The sequence below is a fragment of the Triticum aestivum genome, chromosome 5B (genome assembly GCF_018294505.1).
Source record: "Triticum aestivum cultivar Chinese Spring chromosome 5B, IWGSC CS RefSeq v2.1, whole genome shotgun sequence".
NCBI lineage: Eukaryota > Viridiplantae > Streptophyta > Magnoliopsida > Poales > Poaceae > Triticum > Triticum aestivum.
The window spans coordinates 691,390,335-691,406,975 of record NC_057807.1 but is presented as its reverse complement, the minus strand read 5'-3'; positions in this window follow the sequence as shown (position 1 = coordinate 691,406,975).

Sequence of the window (16,641 nt, the reverse complement as noted above, 5' to 3'; positions counted from 1 at the left end):
GTTAGGCATTAGAGACAACCACATTCACTTTAAATAGGGCACCACGTAATTCCGTTGAGACGACACCGTTTAGAGAAACCTAAGTTGTCGTTTCTTAAAAGTTTGGGGCTGCGACGCTTATATGAAAAAGTTTCAGGTTGATAAGCTCGAACCCAAAGCGGATAAAATGCATCTTCATAGGAAACCCAAAACAGTTGGGTATACCTCCTAATTCAGATCCGAAAGCAATATGGATTGTTTCTTGAATCGGGTCCTTTCTCGAGGAAAGGTTTCTCTCGAAAGAATTGAGTGGGAGGATGGTGGAGACTTGATGAGGTTATTGAACCATCACTTCAACCAGTGTGTGGCAGGGCACAGGAAGGTGTTCCTGTGGCACCTACACCAATTGAAGTGGAAGCTTATGATATTGATCATGAAACTTCGGATCAAGTCACTACCAAACCTCGTAGGACGACAAGGACACGTACTACTTCGGAGTGGTAAGGTGATCCTGTCTTGAAGGTCATGTTGCTAGACAACAATGAACCTACGAGCTATGGAGAAGCGATGGTGGGCCCGGATTCCGATAAATGGCTCGAGGCCATAAAATCCGAGAACGGATCCATGGACTTTGGTGGACTTGCCCGATCGGCAAGCCATTAAGATAAATGGATCTTTAAGAAGAAGACGGACGTGGGTGGTAATGTCACCATCCATGAAGCTCGACTTGTGGCAAAAAGTTTTTCACAAGTTCAAGGAGTTGACTACGATGAGATTTTCTCATCCGTAGCGATGCTTAAGTCCGTCAGATTCATGTTAGCATTAGCTGTATTTATGAAATCTGGCAGATGGATATCAAAACGAGTTTCCTTACCAGTTTTCGTGAGGAAAGGTTGTATGTAATACAATCAGAAAGTTTTTGTCGATCCTAAGGATGCTAAAAGGTATGCTAGCTCCAGCGATCCTTCTAAGGACTGGAGTGAGCATCTCGGAGTTGGAATGTATGCTTTGATGATGATCAAAGATTTTGGGTTTGTACAAAGTTTATGAGAAACTTGTATTTCCAAAGAAGTGAGTGGGAGCACTATAGAATTTCTGATGAGTATATGTTGTTGACATATTGTTGATCAGAAATAACGTAGAATTTCTGGAAAGCATATAGGGTTATTTGAAAGGTGTTTTTCAATGGAAAGCCTGGATTAAGCTACTTGAACATTGAGCATCAAGATCTATAAGGATAGATCAAAATGCTTAATAATACTTTCAAATGAGCACATACCTTGACATGATCTTGAAGGTGTTCAAGATGGACCAGTCAAAGAAGGAGTTCTTGCCTGAGTTGTAAGGTACGAAGTTAAGACTTAAAGCTCGACCACGGCAGAATAGAGAGAAAGGACGAAGGTCGTCCCCTATGCTTAAGACGTAGGCTCTTCAGTATGCTATGCTGTGTACCGCACCTGAAGTGTGCCTTGCCATGAGTCAGTCAAGGGGTACAAGAGTGATCCAAGAATGGCTCACAGGACAGCGGTCAAAGTTATCCTTAGTAACTAGTGGACTAAGGAATTTTCTCGATTATGGAGGTGGTAAAAGAGTTCGTCGTAAAGGTTACGACGATGCAAGCTTGACACCTATCCGGATAGCTCTGAGTAGAGAGACCGGATACATATAATGGAGCAATAATTTAGAATAGCTCCAAGTAGAACAGTTGTTTGGAATAGCTCCAAATAGAGCGTGGTAGCTGCATCTAGGAGATGACATAGAGATTTGTAAAGCACACACGGATCTGAAAGGTTCAGACCCGTTGACTAAAACCTCTCTCACAAGCAACATGATCAAACATAAAACTCATTGAGTGTTAATCACATAGTGATGTGAACTAGACTACTGACTCTAGTAAACTCTTGGGTATTAGTCACATGGCGATGTGACCTGTGAGTGTTAATCACATGGCGATGTGAACTAGATTATTGACTCTAGTGCAAGTGGGAGACTGTTGGAAATATGCCCTAGAGGCAATAATAAAAGTATTATTATTATATTTCCTTGTTCATGATAATTGTCTTTTATTCATGCTATAACTGTATTATCCGGAAATCGTAATACACGTGTGAATACATAGACCACAATATGTCCCTAGTGAGCCTCTAGTTGACTAGCTCGTTGTGATCAACAGATAGTCATGGTTTCCTGGCTATGGACATTGGATGTCGTTGATAACGGGATCACATCATTAGGAGAATGATGTGATGGACAAGACCCAATCCTAAGCATAGCACAAAGATCGTGTAGTTCGTTTGCTAGAGCTTTGCCAATGTCAAGTATCTCTTCCTTTGACCATGAGATCGTGTAACTCCTGGATACCGTAGGAGTGCTTTGGGTGTATCAAACGTCACAACGTAACTGGGTGACTATAAAGGTGCACTACAGGTATCTCCGAAAGTATCTATTGTTTTATGCGGATCGAGACTGGGATTTGTCACTCCGTGTAAACGGAGAGGTATCTCTGGGCCCACTCGGTAGGACATCATCATATGCGCAATGTGACCAAGGAGTTGATCACGGGATGATGTGTTACGGAACGAGTAAAGTGACTTGCCGGTAACGAGATTGAACAAGGTATTGGATACCGACGATCGAATCTCGGGCAAGTAAAATACCGATAGACAAAGGGAATTGAATACGGGATTGATTGAGTCCTTGACATCGTGGTTCATCCGATGAGATCATCGTGGAACATGTGGGAGCCAACATGGGTATCCAGATCCCGCTGTTGGTTATTGACCGGAGAACGTCTCGGTCATGTCTGCATGTCTCCCGAACCCGTAGGGTCTACACACTTAAGGTTCGATGACGCTAGGGTTATAAAGGAAGCTTGTATGTGGTTACCGAATGTTGTTCGGAGTCCCGGATGAGATCCCGGACGTCACGAGGAGTTCCGGAATGGTCCGGAGGTAAAGATTTATATATAGGAAGTCCTGTTTCGGCCATCGGAACAAGTTTCGGGGTCATCGGTATTGTACCGGGACCACCGGAAGGGTCCCGGGGGCCCACCGGGTGGGGCCACCTGCCCCGGGGGGCCACATGGGCTGTAGGGGGTGCGCCTTGGCCTACATGGGCCAAGGGCACCAGCCCCTAGAGGCCCATGCGCCAAGATAAAGGAAAAAGGGGAGAGTCCTAAAGGGGGAAGGCACCTCCGAGGTGCCTTGGGGAGGATGGACTCCTCCCCCCTCCTTAGCCGCACCCCTTTCTTGGAGTAGGGGGCAAGGCTGCGCCTCCCCCTTCTCCCCTGCCCCTATATATAGTGGAGGGGAGGGAGGGCATCCACACCTGAGCCCTTGGCGCCTCCCTCCCTCCCGTGACACCTCCTCCTCTCCCGTAGGTGCTTGGCGAAGCCCTGCAGGATTGCCACGCTCCTCCATCACCACCACGCCGTTGTGCTGCTGCTGGATGGAGTCTTCCTCAACCTCTCCCTCTCTCCTTGCTGGATCAAGGCGTGGGAGACGTCACCGGGCTGTACGTGTGTTGAACGCGGAGGTGCCGTCCGTTCGGCACTTGATCATCGGTGATCTGAATCACGACGAGTACGACTCCATCAACCCCGTTCACTTGAACGCTTCCGCTTAGCGATCTACAAGGGTATGTAGATGCACTCCCCTTTCTACTCGTTGCTGGTCTCTCCATAGATAGATCTTGGTGTTACGTAGGAAAATTTTGAATTTCTGCTACGTTCCCCAACACGTGCGTGGCTGGCTCTGGCCGGCCCTGGGTTCTCCGGATCTGGCTGCTTCGTTGCGGCGAGAGGCTGTTTGGTGGTCCGGCCGGGCTTGGGCTCGGCAGACAGTGTGGCAACGCCAGGCGAAAGCTCTACCTCGGGCTTCTGGCCGGGGCCGGCGACAGCGACACACTCGGGTGCCGCGCTCTTCTTGAAGACGTCGTCGAGGTGTGCTGTCTGCCCTGCTCGTGTCTCCGGTCGGTGAGACCAGTGGTGTGATGGTGGCTTCTGCTTGGCCATGGCGTGATGGCTTCGTGGGAGGTGTGCGGGTCAGCGGAGGTGCAGTGCGTGAGCGTGTGGTGTTGGGCGGTGCTCCGGGCGAAGGCTTACCGGGTTTCTACCGGCCGACGGCGTCGGCGTCTGCGGATGTCGTGTCACCTTCTTGGAGGCGCCGTCGTGGAGTCCACCCCCTGCACATCCTCGGTTCCAGCTCTTCGGGTGAAAGCCTAAGGCCCAGTCGGGTCGGGCGACGGCATCGGCATCGTCGCTTCCTCCTTTGGGGCGTCGCCTTGAAGAGCATTGGATCCCGTTTGCACTTTCCTTGGGCTGGAGCTCGCGACATTGCGGTCGGCGGCTGTCTGTCCGGCAATGTGGATGTTGCGCGACTTCTAGTGTGGCAACGATGACGGCTTCGAGCGAAGTTGGGCGGCTGCTGAGCTTTGGTAGTCGGTCTCATCCGGCGTGTTCGAGGGGTTGCCGGGCCTCATTTGTCTTCCTGAAGTCGGAGCTGCAGAGGAGGTGCTTCCGGGGCAACGATGACACGAGACGGGTGGTCGGCTCCGGTGCCGGCTCGACGCAGGCCCAGCGCTTTCCCCCTACGATGCTCGTCGACAGAGTCAGAGCTGCCTGGTCGTCGACGTGTGCGGTGGACTGTTTGGCATCGACCGACGCAGGCCTCGACGCTTGTTCGTGGTTTTCTCTTTGACGGCGTGTGTGGGTTGCCAGGTCGCCCTGTGTGACTTGTTTTTGCGGGCATGTTGACGGTTTTCGCCCGGTTTTCCGTTAATTAACTGGGCACCTCTGTTCGACCTTTTTTAATGAATCGGGCCCTAAGGGACCGCGTTTAAAAAAAATAGTTAGTACTACTGATGATGAAGCACATTGTTTACCATTTAGTAGTTTTGATGCTTATAGTATTGATGCTCACTGCAATAGCTTAGTTGGCTATTAAGAAACAGTATGACTGAGCTACCTAGGCCACACCTCAGCGTTTTGACGCTAACAGCCATCCGATGACGCTCCCAAACGGACCAGATCTCTCCATCATCCCGCAGCATCCTGCCGGGCCTCTTTTACCGTCCGAACAAGCTATCAAACGTAAAACGGGCCGCTGCTCCGCAGAACCACCTTGGCGATTTCTTATGAATCGGGCCATGTAGTGGGCCACGCAAGCTACGTACGCAAAATCAGCCGAGGCCGCTGCGCTCTCTCTCTCCCCTGTTCTTCTTCGATCGAAGATGCCTCCTCTTCCGTCATCCCCTCGCCGCGAGGCCTCATCTCTCACACCCATGACGATGCCTAGGGTTCCGCCTGCACCTGCTCATTGTAGCATGGGGCGCCACGCCATGTTGTTGATGGCGGATAGGAGATCAACGGCAAGGAAGCTGGGAAATATAATCTAGGCGTCAGACTGAGTTTATGCTAGGTATTTTTTTCTGCTTCTCAAACTCCACCCATCTTTTCCTGAGATCTCTATCCGGATTTCACAATCTCATCCTCTCTCTCTCTCTCTCTCTCTCTCTCTCTCTCTCTCTCTCTCTCTCACTTGCTTATATTTGTGATTTGTTAACAACTTGCTCCGGTGTTAGTATTGTTTAATTTCCCTCAATTTTTCTCTTTTGTTTCTACACATGTTAGGCCAATGAGGGATTACAAATAGGTATAAATCCTCTCAAGACTTATCTTCTTGGGATGCAAAGAACATAGTTAAGTTGATATTTAATAATTAATTTAACTACAGGCCAGGAGGGTTAGAACTTGGAACAGATTGAGACCCCTGAGTTATGGTGGAGCTGACGTATTCTCTGGGAGATGATTAGTTAATTTGTAAAATTTCCATATTAGGTTAATGGTGCCCCCTGGTAGTCCATGTATAGTTTTTTTAGGGATTGTCCATGTATAGTTTGTTTCTACCGTGAGTAGTTAAAAGTTGTCTCTTCAGAAATGTCGAGCTGCTACAGAGGATGCCCAGGAATTGCAGTAAATATGTTAATCGTAAACTGGACTAATGATTCAGTAACCTTACTTTTTGTTTGACGATAAATATCTTCAGCAAGGCTAGGATGAATCTTATTTCTTGAGGCCATACTGAACCACATGTTTGTTGCTGGAGCTGTACTATAGACTATTAGTTCTAAACTTATTTTAAGCAAATTTTATGCCTCTCACTTATGAGAAATTTATAAACCATAGGCTCTTCATAAGCTTTCGACCCTACTACATGTATATGTACCCGTTGACATTATATGTATGTTTTTATTTGTTTAATTTTCTAATGAGGGTGAATCGTTCATATGTGGACGTAGTGTAGAAGGTACCATGCAAGAAAGATAATGTAAGTTTTAATCCGTGGAGAGGTGTTTCTTCATCCCATTTCATTTATGCTTCACCTGCAAAATATTGCATGGTTTCTTGCACATTTTAGCTACTTGGTTTCTTTAACTTCTTGCAGATTAATTATATGTAAGATGTGTGCTGCATTAAACAACTTGTTAGCCTTTTGGCTTGCTTCCATGAACAAGCATCTATCATACAAATGAACGAGTGCGGCAACGCGCGCCATCATGGTCTAGTGTTCACTGTAATATATAGATGGTTTAGTTATTTATTAGTAGTTCCGATGCTTATAGTTTTGATGCTTATGTTCACTGTAATATATATTAGTAGTTCTGATGGTTTAGTTATTTATTAGTAGTTCTGATGCTTATAGTTTTGATGCTTATGTTCACTGTAATATATATTAGTAGTTCTGATGCTTATTTATTAGTAGTTCTGATGGTTTAGTTATTTATTAGTAGTTCTGATGCTTATAGTTTTGATGCTTTGTTGAAGCTTTGGGAAATGTTTGAAGATAGCAGGACTGCTAGGAGGAAGGATAACCTGGAAAGTTCACTTACTATCCACCACCTTAAAGAAGAAAAAATGAATCTGGATGCCAACTATGACAAACTAGTTGAAGGTGTCCATCAACTTCTCAATGCCCAGGAGGACAGGGTGTTGGATTTCAGCTATGTGCAGGCTAAGGAGAAGAGAGCTGAGGTTGCCAGTGCATCAGTTGTGGCTTCCATGAAGAATGAGATGGAGAAGAAAGAGGCAGAGAACTTCAAGATGCAAGAGAAGTACAAAGTGCTGATGAACCTGGTAGAAGCTCAAGGCGGTGTCATTAGGAACCTGAAGATGAATCATTTGAAAGAGGAAAGCTAGCTGAATGCAACAACAGTTTAAAGATTCAGGTTGATGAGCTCACCCAGTCTGTGAAAAAAACTAACAAAAGAGAATGTACAGTTCAAGAGGGGACATGAGAATCTGATAAAACGTAGGGATGAGTTAAAGCTCCAGTTTGCTGTGCAGTTCAAGTCACTGGAGAAGAGCAAAGAGAAGTTGAAGTTGATCCATGACATCTTGAAGGAATGAGGTAGATGAAGATGATCTGGGTAGATGAAAGAGATCATACCTATCATGATATCTGTTGCTTTGATAGAAGGCTTTGCTAATCTTTTGTGAAGGGTGGTTTAATGAAGTGTAATGTATGGATGTAGTAGTTGTGAACAATGTTGAACTCCGCTATGCTATGGTCTTTAGCTAATGTTGTAAGAATCTATTAATTATGGCTGTAAGAATCTATGGTTATGTTGAACTCCACTATGCTATGTTATTTACCTAATGCTTTCTTAGATGGCTCAAGTTATACCTCTAATGAAATATGTTGCTTTGATGGCTGTTAGATGGCTCAAGTTATACCTGTAAACTAACGAATCCCTATCCAAATCAAACCTTAGTGTCGTTTTAGCCAAAAAAAGCACTGACGTGGCCACTGTCAACCGGTATTGCTCTGAGTGGTGGCCCTGGTTATAACAGCAATGCGCGGGGGCGAACAGGAAACTGTTTGTGGATTTGGGGGGGGGACTAGGGTTAGGCAACGGCAGAGGCGATTCCTAAGCGGGCCGGCGGTGGAGGCGACCTCGCAGGGGGTGGCGGCAGCGGCTGCGTCCAAGGCAATGTCAATGTCGTGGTCTTCGGGTCGTTCTCAGGCTCCCAGCTTCCGTCGAGCCTCTGGAAGGAGAGGGGACAAATCGAGGTCGCCGGTGCCCTAGCGTGAGAGCCCGATGGCGTATGAGCCGGAGAAGCTCTGCTGGTGCAGGCTGCGTCGAAAGGCCCCGAGATGGATCTCATGGAGCCGTCAGAACCCAGGCAGGAGGTACTACGCCTGCGTGGATGCCATAGTGAGCTTCATTTTTGTTCTACTTTTCTGTTCATTAGATCTCCTCCCCTCTCAAACCCTGATTTCTGTTGGTACAACATGGTGGTTGTGGCTTCGTTGAATGGCATGATGATCCTCTGCCGAAGTTTTTGAGTGATTTGATTGGAGATTTGCGAGATGAAGTGCGTAGGCTGAGAGCTGAATCAAGTGTTGTTGTGTTTGAAGATGACACTACAGTTGTGGTTCTTCCTGAAGCTCAAAGAGGAAGAGAGGTGGTGGCTATGTCTTTGGAAGATCAGCTCAAGGAGAAAAATGCAGAGATAGATGCACTGAAGGGGAAATATCAGAATGTTGTCTTTTTTTCTTGTCTTTGTGGTAGGTTTAGTGACAGCCAAGATGCTGCTGCAGTAAGCTTGTTTAGTGGTAGTTGTATGCAATATAGTACTGGTCAGTGGTTTAGACTCAAGCTTGTTTTGGCACTGAAGATGCAAGTTGTGGTCAGGTTGATCCTTGTAAGGAGAGTTGTTGGTTAGTGTCAAGTGTTGCTGGAACTGAATGTTGATCCTAGTATTGTTGATCCTAGTAATGTGTCAGGTGTCTTTGTAAAAAAGATTTGGTATGTTGATCCTAGTAATGAAGTATGTGGCCATTGTGGCATTATCAACCAGTTTGTGCATGGTTTCTTGACAAATGAGCATGGTTTCTTGACAATACAAGGATCTTTATGGTTTCTTGACAAATGAGCATGGTTTCTTGACAAACTAGTTGACATGAGCATGGTTTCTTGACATAATATTGACAGGAGCATCTTTGCAACAACACAAAAAGCATTGAATTGTTCACAAATGACCAGAACAACACAAAAAGCATTGAATTGTTCACAAATGCCAAATGACCAAATATTGCAGATATTGCAGGCATAATATGTTGACAGAAGCATGATATGTTCACAAATGACCAGAACATACATGGTTTTGTAGCACAAATAACTTAGTTCTCATCAGACTCAACTTAGTACTCCATCAGAACATACATGGTTTTGTAGCACAAATAACTTAGTTCAGAAGCAAAAACCATAAGCATTTTCTGGTACACATCGGACCAAAGTTGCAACATTCTGTCACTCAAGTGTTACCACTGGCAGTAAAGAATGACATCAAGTGAGTATAATTCCCTGGGACACTTGAAGGAGCACCAGAAGTAGAAGGACCAGAAGATGAAGCTCCAGCAGCAAATCTTGGGGCAGTGAAAGGCCTTGTAAATCTTGCACTAGCTGACCCTCTAGCAGATCTTGCAGAAGCAGTTTGGCTTGGCACTAATCCTTGATGTCACAGTGTTGCTAGGGCAAGTGTGCTCCAGCCTTATTTTCTTAATAGCAAAAGTCTTCTACCCTTTGATAACTGCAGCAACTATGCAAAACTGGCAGTGCTCTTGCTTACAACAGGCAATGATCCTTTGGTCTGAATTTCTTTGATACCTGAAGTCTCTGGCATGTGTGATATGCAAGCTCAACAAAGCATCTCTGAATTGCTGCTGATTCTTAAAGCACATGTACAGACATAACTGCTGATGTGGTTGCTCAAGTTTGTCATTGTACCAGATCCTTAGCTTCCTTTTCTTGGCCCTACTCTTCCTCCCTTTAGGTAGAACAAATGACAGTGGCTCATGTCCATCATCTTCATCCTCAAACAGCAACTCATCATCTTCTTCATCTGATGAAGGAATGAAATCAGGTTGCACCTCCTCCAACATACTTGAATGTGACCTAGTAGTAGGGCCTCTCCTGACTACCAGCTTCTTCCTCCTTTTTGCAGGTTTTTGCATTGCTTCTTCTTCTGTTGCAACAACATTGACCTCATCCTCCTTCTCCTGCTCCTCCTCCTCCTCCTCCTCCATCTCAAACAAATCCTCAACCTCAGTGTCACCCTCATAATGTACTTGTTCCTCTTCTGAATCCTCATCTGAATCTTCATCTTCAACTTCTTGCTCTGCTAGTTTATTCCCCTCAATTATCTCTGTGTCTTCAATTATCATGTACTTCTTCATGCAGAAAGGATTGTTATCACTGTCATATGCAGCAGCCTCAGAGTCATCACTGTTATTATGTCCCTCCTCTAGCAGTGCCTCTTCCTCCATTACAGCTTTGAGCTTCCCCTTACTGAAATTTCTGCTCTCTTGTGTGCACTGACTATGAAAAACAACACCTTCTTTATCTACAGCAAGAACTGCAGGCTCATTGAGATCATACACTAAAGGTGGTTCATACTATATAGTTGCTAAATCTTCTTCTCTCCTCTGACAGACATTGCTGTACTTTGATCTCACTAAATCTTCTTCTATTTGACATACAAAAGGTGCAGTTGCCCTCACTAGCAAATTCAGAACTAAACTATGCTCATATTCCTTCTTAAGTTGCTGCAGTTTGATGTTTGTGTCAATCAATTCTAACCCATGCTCTCTTTCCTCTCCTCTGCCTAAATTCTTCATGTGGTACAATTTATCAGAGAAGGAATAACCTTGTGTGCACATCAGTGCATATAAGTTCAGAAATGTCACATCTGAGTTGCATATCTTCCTATCCAGATTATGTTGTGCATCAAAATGAATCCGAACATCCCAAACAGCATCATCCAAACTCCAATTGACAGCACAAATTTACACTGTCATGAGCAACTAACCCTAGCCCCATGTTTTGAAATATACAGAAAGAAGGAAAGAAGAGAGGGACTTACAGCACGCCGCCAGCAGCTCCACCGGTCCACTGATGGCTACTGATAGGGTTGGTCACCCATATCTCTGCCAGCTTCACCCTGTCCTCCATGGACAGCGCGGCCTCCTCCTCCAAATCCTCGTCGTTTGCACTGGAGTAGTACGAACTGGAGTCGTCGACGTCGTCTAGACCTAAGTGGTCATCACTCCCGAGGCCAGGAAGGTCTCCGTACCCACCCGCACCGCCAGTGCCACCGGGAGTCGCCGCCGCCATCGCCTGAGAGGGGAGAGGGAGATGAGTGAGGGGGAGAGGAAACTAGGGTTCGTCCCGTACGGGTTTGACCCGACCCAGCTACATGGTGCGACTGAGCCGGCTGGAACGAGTGACCGCGCGGGTGCGCGCGGGTAAGCCACCGTGGCACCTGACACCTCGGGCCGGTCGGTCAGATACGTGGTCAATATGCGCTTATACGCCTGTCATACCGTTTTGCAACACTTAGGCTTAGAGTTGGTACTGCATGGCAAAAAAAAGACTAGTGGTACTGATTCGTTACGACGTGCCAAAGTGTGGTAGTTCCTTGCAATTAACTCATTTGTCATTCCCTCAATTATTAATGCGCACATCACCTCGACGCAGCGTGCGGCCAGATATCTGTGTACAGATGCCGCTGCGGCCAGGACGGACACAGCCCTTCCTGACACTAAAACAATAACTCCACCTCAAAATTCACTAAAAAAACAAAGTTGTCAAGCATGAGGAACGCCTAGCTTAACAGGACTAAGAAAAAAAGGACTCAACAAAGATCAACGGTCAACCAATAATAAAGAAAAATGGAAAAATAGGTCGCACAAAGAAAAGCGGTGCGGCAAAGCGCACGTCCACAGCCGACAAGGAAACTCTAGCCGCAACCCAGTGGTGACCAAAGGGATACTACATGACGATATTTAACTATAGTTAAATGCGATCGATGGACATGCAATTGTAGTTGCATGCCCATGCGGGGACGTGCGACTGCAGTTGCGCACGATCTGTTGGCATGCAATTGTAGTTTTATGTGGTTGACGAACATGGTAAAAATAAAACCAACACACACAAAAATAAAAGTACCAATCAAACTGGTCAAAATAAAAAATAGAAAGGATGTGTTCCGCTTTGCGCAAAATAAGACTGAGATTAGCAAAACAATTTGTCTGAGATGAGTTCATTTTTGTTTCACAGTATTATCTAAAAGCACACAAAAACAAAAATAGAAGTACCAATCGAAACGATCAAAATAATAAATAGAAAAAAGGAAAAAGACATGTTCCGCTCCATGTAAAATAAGACTGAGATTTAGTAAAAATGGATAGAACGGTTGGGCTAGGTAACTAGTTCGGTTTTTGATAAGGCCCATATGTGTGCGACCGCTAGTGCCAAGGAGGCACGGCAGGGTGCCGTGCTTAACAACACGGTACAATAGCCGGTTCCTATGGCATAAAGAATACTCCCTCCGTTTCAAAATAAATGACTCAACTTTGTACTAAGTTAGTATAAAGTTGAGTCATCTATTTTAAAACGAAGGGAGTATTGGAGATGTTGCAGAGCTTTATTGTGGCTAGGGGACCTTTGCCCCCCTCCCCCAATCCAAAAATATTGTAACTTCTTTCTTTAGGGGATAAAAACACTGTAACTTTTAGGCATGCATGTATGAGTCTGATAACTGAGTGGGACTAACTAGCCCATCCCACTTAAATTGCGTTAGTGGGATCCTATTTGTATACAACCTTGAAGTGTAATACTATCCCCCATTCTTTATCCCTCGAACTTTTGAAGTGTGAGCAGCCAGAACACATCATTAAATGGCTCATGCAGCTCCGGTACGTAAAATTGCTTTGTTACTAGCGGCAGTGTGGACGATGGCTCGGGCCAATATATTGCCGTTCAAAAAATTTCAAACTAACTAGAAATAGCCTGGAGGGAAACTAGGCTATATATATAGCAAGCGGGAGAGTGAAAAATTTGTAATTGCACCACCAAAGAATCTCATTCCAATCCCCACGCTGTCCATTCTTCGCTCGACACTTCCACATGGGTGGGGCGGTGGAAACGCTGCTCAGCATCTTCCTTGATTTTCCTTTTCATCTATATTTGTAGCGTGCATATCTGATTTGTTCTTATAAATGAGACGTTTTGACAGCATGTGATATAGCAAAATTAAGGCCACGCAGTCTACTACTGTTGTGCTTTGCTCCTCCATTTCATTGGCTTCTATTAATGGCCAAAACAAGGTTCATTTAATAGCTTGATTATTGAAAAGCATTTTTTTAATATTAAAATGGTTGGTGATCGTATTTACATCTGACTTTTGCCTATGTTTTCACTAGGATCAGTGCCATCTAGATGGAGATTCCCGTGCGGATAAAGAATCTTTGGTCTCATGTGATGATGGATTCGCAGAAAAGTATGTTGCCCATTATATAAAAAGGAATGTTACAGATAGTAGTTTTTTCACGATTTTTTAACTAACAAACATTTGAACGAAAAATTGTGTCTATGGCCGCGAAGAAGAGCGATGCGGCAAAGTGCGCGCCCACTTCCAGTTATATTCATCCGCTATAAAGAATACATGAGCTCGAAAATCTTCTTGAGATATTAAATGGCACATGGCGTAAAGAATATTAGAGATGTTGCAGAGCTTCATTGTGGCTAGGGGACCTTTGCCCCCCTCCCTCAATCCAAAAATACTAGCTTCTTTTTTTAGGGGATAAAAACACTGTAACTTCTAGACATGCATGTATGGACCTGATAACTGAGTGGGACTAATTAGCCCATCCCACTTAAATTGCGCTAGTGGGATCCTATTTGTATACAACCTTGAAGTGTAATACTATCCCCCATTCTTTATCCCTCGAACTTTTGAAGTGTGAGCAGCCAGAACACATCATTAAATGGCTCATGCAGCTCCGGTACGTAAAATTGCTTTGTTACTAGCGGCAGTGTGGACGATGGCTCGGGCCAATATATTGCCGTTCAAAAAATTTCAAACTAACTAGAAATAGCCTGGAGGGAAACTAGGCTATATATATAGCAAGCGGGAGAGTGAAAAATTTGTAATTGCACCACCAAAGAATCTCATTCCAATCCCCACGCTGTCCATTCTTCGCTCGACACTTCCACATGGGTGGGGCGGTGGAAACGCTGCTCAGCATCTTCCTTGATTTTCCTTTTCATCTATATTTGTAGCGTGCATATCTGATTTGTTCTTATAAATGAGACGTTTTGACAGCATGTGATATAGCAAAATTAAGGCCACGCAGTCTACTACTGTTGTGCTTTGCTCCTCCATTTCATTGGCTTCTATTAATGGCCAAAACAAGGTTCATTTAATAGCTTGATTATTGAAAAGCATTTTTTTAATATTAAAATGGTTGGTGATCGTATTTACATCTGACTTTTGCCTATGTTTTCACTAGGATCAGTGCCATCTAGATGGAGATTCCCGTGCGGATAAAGAATCTTTGGTCTCAGGTGATGATGGATTCGCAGAAAAGTATGTTGCCCATTATATAAAAAGGAATGTTACAGATAGTAGTTTTTTCACAATTTTTTAACTAACAAACATTTGAACGAAAAATTGTGTCTATGGCCGCGAAGAAGAGCGATGCGGCAAAGTGCGCGCCCACTTCCAGTTATATTCATCCGCTATAAAGAATACATGAGCTCGAAAATCTTCTTGAGATATTAAATGGCACATGGCGTAAAGAATATTAGAGATGTTGCAGAGCTTCATTGTGGCTAGGGGACCTTTGCCCCCCTCCCTCAATCCAAAAATACTAGCTTCTTTTTTTTAGGGGATAAAAACACTGTAACTTCTAGACATGCATGTATGGACCTGATAACCGAGTGGGACTAATTAGCCCATCCCACTTAAATTGCGCTAGTGGGATCCTATTTGTATACAACCTTGAAGTGTAATACTATCCCCCATTCTTTATCCCTCGAACTTTTGAAGTGTGAGCAGCCAGAACACATCATTAAATGGCTCATGCAGCTCCGGTACGTAAAATTGCTTTGTTACTAGCGGCAGTGTGGACGATGGCTCGGGCCAATATATTGCCGTTCAAAAAATTTCAAACTAACTAGAAATAGCCTGGAGGGAAACTAGGCTATATATATAGCAAGCGGGAGAGTGAAAAATTTGTAATTGCACCACCAAAGAATCTCATTCCAATCCCCACGCTGTCCATTCTTCGCTCGACACTTCCACATGGGTGGGGCGGTGGAAACGCTGCTCAGCATCTTCCTTGATTTTCCTTTTCATCTATATTTGTAGCATGCATATCTGATTTGTTCTTATAAATGAGACGTTTTGACAGCATGTGATATAGCAAAATTAAGGCCACGCAGTCTACTACTGTTGTGCTTTGCTCCTCCATTTCATTGGCTTCTATTAATGGCCAAAACAAGGTTCATTTAATAGCTTGATTATTGAAAAGCATTTTTTTTAATATTAAAATGGTTGGTGATCGTATTTACATCTGACTTTTGCCTATGTTTTCACTAGGATCAGTGCCATCTAGATGGAGATTCCCGTGCGGATAAAAAATCTTTGGTCTCAGGTGATGATGGATTCGCAGAAAAGTATGTTGCCCATTATATAAAAAAGGAATGTTACAGATAGTAGTTTTTTCACAATTTTTTAACTAACAAACATTTGAACGAAAAATTGTGTCTATGGCCGCGAAGAAGAGCGATGCGGCAAAGCGCGCGCCCACTTCCAGTTATATTCATCCGCTATAAAGAATACATGAGCTCGAAAATCTTCTTGAGATATTAAATGGCACATGGCGTAAAGAATATTAGAGATGTTGCAGAGCTTCATTGTGGCTAGGGGACCTTTGCCCCCCTCCCTCAATCCAAAAATACTAACTTCTTTTTTTTAGGGGATAAAAACACTGTAACTTCTAGACATGCATGTATGGGCCTGATAACTGAGTGGGACTAATTAGCCCATCCCACTTAAATTGCGTTAGTGGGATCCTATTTGTATACAACCTTAAGTGTAATACTATCCCCCGTTCTTTATCCTTCAAACTTTTGAAGTGTGATATTTCCAATCGTGCGTGCATTTAAGTGGGATCCCATTTGTGCCCACATAATTTGTGTATGTTCTGACGGGATGTCTGGTTATCAGCACTAACCGTACAGATTGAGGTGGAACAAAGAACAAGAACACATCCAAGAAGCAAACTGTACCAACCGCATCGAATCGTTGGTTTGAATCGCGCACCCGCTGCAATGACCGAACTTGCATAATAAATTCACCGTCTTAAGGAGTCGTGATTAAGATGATGGAGGTAGGAGGAGTATAATTTTGCCGAGCAACGGAAACGGCCTAAAGAAACACTAGAATGATCCTAATTAGATGGTCAAGTGCCGATAACGGTCCCTTTATCATTAATTATTTAATGGTTTTGATCAGCTTGCTATACTCGAGAGATCAACACATACTTATTTATCTTTATTTATATATGTGTGTGCCTAGCTGCCTCTCATCGTGTCCGACTGGATCAAGCAGCATCATGCTCCTGTGCCTAGATGATCTCTGTTCCTCAACGGCATCAAGCTTGATCTTTGATGGGGGTCGATGCGGGTGATGATGGCGTTTGCAGACGTCCTTCTACTTATCAGAGGTATTGTCGACGAGTTCGTTAGATTGTGGCAATGGTTTAGTGTCATCATTCATCAAACACCGTGTATTCATCATTCAGACGACAAGAA